This window comes from Euphorbia lathyris, chromosome 10 (assembly GCF_963576675.1).
Source record: "Euphorbia lathyris chromosome 10, ddEupLath1.1, whole genome shotgun sequence".
NCBI classification, from domain to species: Eukaryota; Viridiplantae; Streptophyta; class Magnoliopsida; order Malpighiales; family Euphorbiaceae; genus Euphorbia; species Euphorbia lathyris.
Window position 1 is genome coordinate 75443264 of NC_088919.1, and position 7132 is coordinate 75450395.

Consider the following 7132-nt stretch of genomic DNA (forward strand, 5'->3'; position numbering starts at 1 on the left):
AATCTTGCTGGTAGCAATCGATTTCATCGTGATAGTTTGGAGGATAAATAATCATCCTTTTCTTGGCCTTACTCTAGCTTAAACTTTTTATTCGTCTATTGGTAATACTTCATAAAGCGATGGCATTCTAACTCATTGGCATTGGCTGACTTTTATTTGGTATAGTCTGTAGGTATGCGTGTTGACACACTTAGCCACCTGGAAGGGTCCTCCCCTTTTTCTTTCCATATTTTGTTTTCCTACTTCGGCCTGGATGCCTTGGTGCTAGGGAAGACCAGGTCACCAACCTATAATTGTTTGGGCCTTACCTTCTTATCATAGGTTTCCTTCATTATTTTCCTCTAGGCCTCAATTTTAATTGACGTTCGGTCTCTCCTTTCTTTGACCATGTCTAACTTTCTTCTCATGTTGGCATCATTATCCGCCTCAAAGTAAAGAACTTTTTTGGGACTTGTGGCACCAATGTCTATTGGGATATAGGATTCGATTTCATAGGAGAGGAAGAATGGAGTTTCTCCCGTAGCCATCCTTGGAGAAGTCTGGTAGGCCTATCAGACACGTGGTAATTAGTCCACCTAGTCGGGGTCAATGAGTTCTAGCCTTTTTTCAAGCCTTGGACAATAGTATGGTTCGTTACTTCTGTTATTATGTTTCTCTAGGGGTAGGCCATATAAGTGAATCGAAGTTTAAGGTGTAGCTACTAGCAGTAGGTTTTGAAAGCTGTGTTATCAAATTGTTTCCCATTATCCTTAATGATTCTATGTAAGATTCCATACCTTGTGAGTATTTGCTATCCAAAAAAAATAGTTGTCATTGTTATGGCTAACATTGGCTCGGTTTCCACCCATTTGGTGAAGTGGTCCACTACAACTAACATGTACTTCTTCTACTTCTTGGCTTTGGGGAAAGGGCCCATGATGTGAAGTCCCCATATTGCAAAGGGCCATGCTGGGTTGATGATTTTCATGGCTAAAGCGGGTGACTTATCACTGAGGAATACCTTTGACAAGCCTCGCCCTTCTTTACATACTCAACCACATCCTTCACAATTAATGGACAATAGAGCCCTTATAATTGGATCTTTCTGGCCAATGCTTCTCCACCCTGACGCGCTCCATCGTCTCCCTCATGTATTTCCTTAAGGATATAATGGGCCTTTTTGAAGCCCATGCATTTCAGACATTGATGGATGAATGACTTTTAGTAGAGGTCTTCCCCTAATGCTGAATAACAACTGACTTTTCTTACTACCGAGTCATGAGTGAAGTTGTAGCCATATTTGTTTCATTCACTTGAATAAGTATGCTGCAACTAAATAAATTGATATGAACTGACTAAGCTTGTATTTTTTCTTGACATATACGCGAAAAGGTTATATTTATAATGGTTAGAGGTGGGTAAGTGAAAGGTTGTGGAAGGGAAAATGATAAATGCTTTTAGGGTTTTTGAAATTAATTGTAATCGTCCTGCATTCCTACATTTAATAACATATTGGGATGAACTACTGACAGCACTATATTTACTAAATATCAAGAACTAGCACAAATATACCAAAAGTATCATAAATATTCCAAACAATTGCAAACTTAAATTCAAAATTTCAATAACTTCAACTTTAGAAATTGAAGTTTCAAGCTCAAGTATTGAAATTTTTTAGAAAAAAAACAATAAAATTAGAAAATAAGATTGACAGTTGATTTAAGAAAAAAAAAGATAATGATGGGAAAAAAAATGAGAAATTAGTTAATAAAATGATGGGAAAACTAATAAAATTAGATAATAATAATGGGAAACAATTATTAGAAAGTGGCAAAATTTGGAAGAAATTTAGAAAAATTAAATTCAAAATTTCAATAACTTCAATTTTAGAAATGGAAGTTTCAATTTGGAAAATTTCTATAAAAAATAATAAAATTAGAAAATAAGATTGACATTTTGATTTAAGAAAAAAAAATAAAAAATAGATAATGATGGAAGAAATTAGAAATTAGTTAATAAATTGATGGGAAAAAAATAATAAAATTAGATGATAATAATAATAGTAATGAGGCAAAAAGCTTAATTAAGCCATTGAACTTTATCTGTTTTAAGGATTAAACCCCCTCATCATTTATTTTTCCATATTGAGTCATTGATCATTGATTCTACTATGGATTAGGCCCTTATTTAACTTTTTTGTTGAGTTTAGACTGCATACATCATTAGGGCGATTCGGCTTGTTGACATTGACAAATAAAAATAAGAATTTATTGACTAGGAGAGATAAAAAAAATCAAAACTAAAACGAAATTATAGAAATTAATTTCCAGTATATTCTTCCAAACTCGATTTTCTCCTCTCCCATTTTGTGATTTTCAATATTAGAATCGCCAAATCGATCTTCTCATCTCCTAAACTCGACGGAAAAGTTAATTAAGGGTCAAATCCATAATAAAATGAATGATCAAGGGCTCAATGTGGAAAAAAAATGATCAGAGGCTTGATCCTTAAAACGGGTAAAGTTTAGGGGTTTAATTATGCTTTTTGCCTAATAATAATGGTAAAACAATTATTAGAGAGTAGCAAAATTTGGAAAAAAGAATTAGAAAACTTAAATTTAAAATTTCAATAACTTCAATTTTAGAAATTGAAGTTTCAAACTCAAATTTTGAAAAATTCTAAAAAAACAATAAAATTAGAAATAAGATTGACATTTGAATTTAAGAAAAAAAATTAAAAATAGATAATAATAGAAAAAATGAGAAATTAGTTAATAAATTGATCTGAAAAAAAATCTATACTATATATAATAGTGAAAGCAGAAATAAATGAGGAGAAATGGTTTAAAGGAATTTTTGATGAATTTTCAACATAGTAAAAAATCAAAATTAAAAAGATTTAATTAATTAAAAATAACAGATTTATATTTATAATATATTAAATAATTACTAGCCCATTAATTAAAATAAGAAAATAAAGTAAGAGTTAAAAACACAAAGCAAAAGAAATCCAAAAGCCACAAATAATTATTTTGCTGAGTACATTGCCTCACTACAACAGAAGAAGAATGGCGATGGCCTGTTATGTGGACCATTCATCACTACCATCGCTCAGAACTTGGGATTCTTCGATCCCAAATTCACTCCACTAACCCTTGGTCCAGTTATGGAACCATTGAACTTGCAGGTGATGAAGCGGATTGAAATCTGTTGCGATATCAAAGGAGTTTGGTACCTATGGAGAGAAGCGGAGCGACTTAAGAAAAAGGACAAAGACATACCTGGTCCATCCAAAAGACGAAGGTCCGAAGATTCCATGCCAGAACCTGTTCATGTCACCCCAATACGCTCCATCCCAGAGCAACCACCAACCGGTGATGATGATAAAATCTACCGCATTGCCGCTCGGATGAGCATGGAGACCATCTTTCTCAACATGCGTGTGATGGAACAGTGAATCAACTCTTATGAACAAGAAGTGGAGATCTTACGAGCCAGAATAGCCATCCTAGAAGGGAACAACCATTCGGCACCAAAGGCCCATGTATTTAATGAATCACAGAGGAGCCCCGTCAAAAACAATGAACCAATCGAAGAAGGACCTACACCATCTGCTGCAAAACCTAATGCTGAAGAGGAGGCTGAGTCCTCCCAGTCCCCTACAGTGTAAATGTCTCACTCTCTTTCTCTCTATCCTTTGTTCGGCTTGCTGTTGTTGTTGTTATCGCACGATGTTGTTGGCGTCTGTTATCGAACAACGTCTTAGCAACGGTTTGGCTGTTCTATTTTGCTATTTTTCCATGCTCTGTTATTTTATTCCACTTTTAATTTTTGCTTGGTCCTCGCTTCACATCAGCACCACCCCACAAAAACAAAGCACATACACCATAATCACCCTGTGCGATTCACCCACCACTCACCCATTCATATTCATTTTGGGCTAAATTGACCAAACATTGAATAGTTAAGTTGCCATGCATTTTTTGTTCTCTTTGATGGTGTGTTGATCAATAATGAGTAGTTGAGGTTGATTAATTAGTTTTTGAAGTCCCTGATCATGTTAATTGTTGACTAAGTACAAACAACCAGTGAGGCTTGTGCCTAAATCTTGCACATTGTTCCAATAATATTGTTGAAGAGTGGGCTTTGCATATTTTAGGTAAGTTAGATTTTGCCTTGTTTGCCTTGCAGTAGAAAGAAATGAATCCTGGCATATTAAGATGAACATCCAACCATCCACCACCAAACACCCATACAAACATCCATAGCTGGAAGCTCGTTAGTAAAAGAAAGAGGCTCTGTTTCCCTAAACCTATCAAAGGGGACAAGGTCAATTAGAAAATTCCTTGTCAAATAAACAGCGGAAAACTTTTCCCTTTAAAGCGTTCAAAAGAAAAATGAAACAGGAAAGCCTAGAAACAAAAACAGTCCAGCTCTCCAAGCTAAACCAATCCACTCACCACAAAACACTTATCATTTCTAGAGATAGAAAGGAGAGGCTGAGTACTCGGTTATAGTACTCAGCAAGAGATTAGGATTGAGTAGAGGTATAGAGGAAGGTACTCTTGTTATACTCAGTTGCTAAGATTGTAAAGGGTTTGAGGCTCTACCTTTAAAGAGCTCAGTAGAGGATTCGAAATCTCGGAACGTGTTCCGGGGACAGGACGTAGGCTTAGAAGAAGCCGAACCTGGATAAATCTGCTGAGTAAAGTATTTCTTACCTTTAACTCCTTATATATATTGCTTGCTTAAAACAAACAAAAACTGACCAAGTAAAGAGGTCAAGTTGAGTTGTGCGCGTTAAACATCTGAGCTCAGGAATAGACTCTAAGTGCTATCTCCTGACTCAAGCTAAGAAACTGACCTGGTCACCAGTTGACTAAGCCAGTATCTTGCTGTTTACTCAGCGCCGCTGTTAAAACCTTTTTCCTTAGAAAAAGAAGTCTGCCCTAATTGCGAAAAATCTTAAATAGTTCCTAACCCCCCCCCCCCCTTGGAACTATACTTGCAACCTTACAAGGGACCAACAAGTGGTATCAGAGCTTAAAAGCTCACTGCTAAAGGTCTAACAACCTTGAGCTGATCCCTACCATGGGCGAAAACAGCACCCGGTTTCTCCCTGGAAACCAAACAACTCAGATACTGCCTGAGGGGCTGTCCATTACTAGGCCTCCCTATTCTTCGGGTCAAACTATACCTTCTGGAAGAATAGGATGAAGAATTTCATTCAGGCTACAAACATGAGTGCCTGGCTATCTATAGTTCAAGGCCCGTTTGTACCTGTCGAAGTTGTGGCTGGCCTAACAGTTGTAAAAGCTGAGGCCAAATGGACAGATGATGATCTAAAGAAGCTCCAAAACCATGCTTCGGCTATCAATATGCTTCACTGTGCGCTCGATGCTGCAGAATATAACAAAATCTCAGGTTGTGAGTCGGCGCAAGAGATCTGAAAAAAGCTGGAAGTCACCTACGAGGGAACCAATAAATTAAAGGAATCCAAGGTGAATCAGCAAATGAGACTGTACGAGCTGTTCGAAATGAACAATGATGAGGGCATTTCAGACATGAACGCAAGGTTCACCAACATCATTAATGAGCTCAAAAGACTTGGGAAAATCTTCACTGAGGAAGAACAAGTCAAAAAGATACTCAGGAAAGCAGTTGAAATAGGCTCTAGACCAATAACTTTTAGTTACTCTGAGTTAAAAACAGCCACGAAAGACTTTAGCCCCTCGAATCAACTCGGAGAGGGAGGATATGGACCTGTATACAAGGTAATTTGTTACCTAGATTAGCATATTTTTCGAGTCTCGAGTTCAAGGGAAGGATCAATTTATAACTGAGATTGCCACGATATCTGCAGTTCAACATCGGAACCTCGTGAAACTGTATGGCTGTTGATGAAGATCTTATTGTTTCAAGTATGAACCATAATGCTCTTCATATCAATGTTTTATCTCCAACTCTCTCTAGTTTATCCTTCAGTTTATTATCATCTCTTAATGAACTCTATGTTAAGGAGTTGTTGTGTACCAAATTAGATATGCATTGGTTTACAGATGCATGTTGTTGTACTTAGAGGATAATAATAACATTGATTGATACCCTTTTATATTCTTTGGCTTTATCATTTTCTATTTAAGTTTGTTTATTCTGAATTTGAATTTATGGGCAGAATTTCACACTTCCGTGTTTGAGGGTTGTTTGCTATTAGCTAGCTTTTGATAGCTCTAGGAAAGATTGTGAAATTTTGAGATGCAGTTCCCCTAAGATCTTTTATTGGATTCTTCGTGAATTTTTTTTAAGTATTATGATATGTAATAATATGTATATAGTTTAATTTTATGCAATGGTCTCTCTCTATGTTTCTGTTTTTATATGTGCAAGTAGGCTTACAGTTCTAAAATAGTATGTTTTTACTCATACCATTTTCATAATGGTCATTGCTCTTTTATTTAATATATATATATACATAAGAGTTCTCTTCAATCCAAAATTAATTAAAAAAGTATTACCTATTATTTGGGGATATAAACATTTTTCCCATACAAAAGTGTATATTTGTGGGGAAAACTTCCCCACAAAAAGCTACATATTATTTGTGGGGATATTAAAATCTCCCCACATTTTTTTGTGAATTTGTGGGGATATAGATATTTCCCCATAGAATAGTAGTAAGATTAGTGGGGATAAATAATCGCCACAGAAAAGAAAACATTTTGTTGCGAGTTTTGAGTTCGCCACAGAAAAGGATACATTTTATGGCGAATTGGGATTTCCCCACAGATGTGTATCTATTGTGGCGAACCAAAATTTCGCCAAACTTACCTTTAACGTCGCTCTAACAGTGGCGATCATGTGGTGAAATATTTTTCGCCACAAAAGGGTTTTAGTGGCGAAATTTTGATATTTTGTGGGGAAAATTTTCCCCACAATAAATCTGTTTTCTTGTAGTGATATGTTGCTGAAGAGGTGGACACTCGTGAACCATCAACTTACCAAGAAGCTGTTTCAGGCACCTATTCTGAGAAATGGCTTGCTGCTATAGGAGATAAGATGGAATCCCTTTATAAGAATCACACATGGGATTTAGTCATAATACCTCCACGGAGAAAGATTATTACTTATAAGTGGGTTCTCAAGATGAAGGAAGG

The 7132-nt window shown here is 36.0% G+C and overlaps 1 long non-coding RNA gene across 1 annotated transcript; it reads left to right on the forward strand.

The window, feature by feature from the left end:
- Positions 1-5643: 5643 nt before the first annotated feature.
- LOC136208417 (uncharacterized) lies at positions 5644-6092 on the forward strand. Its single transcript, XR_010677121.1, has 2 exons — positions 5644-5752; positions 5842-6092. It is a non-coding gene; the product is annotated as an uncharacterized lncRNA (long non-coding RNA).
- The last annotated feature ends 1040 nt before the right edge of the window (positions 6093-7132 follow it).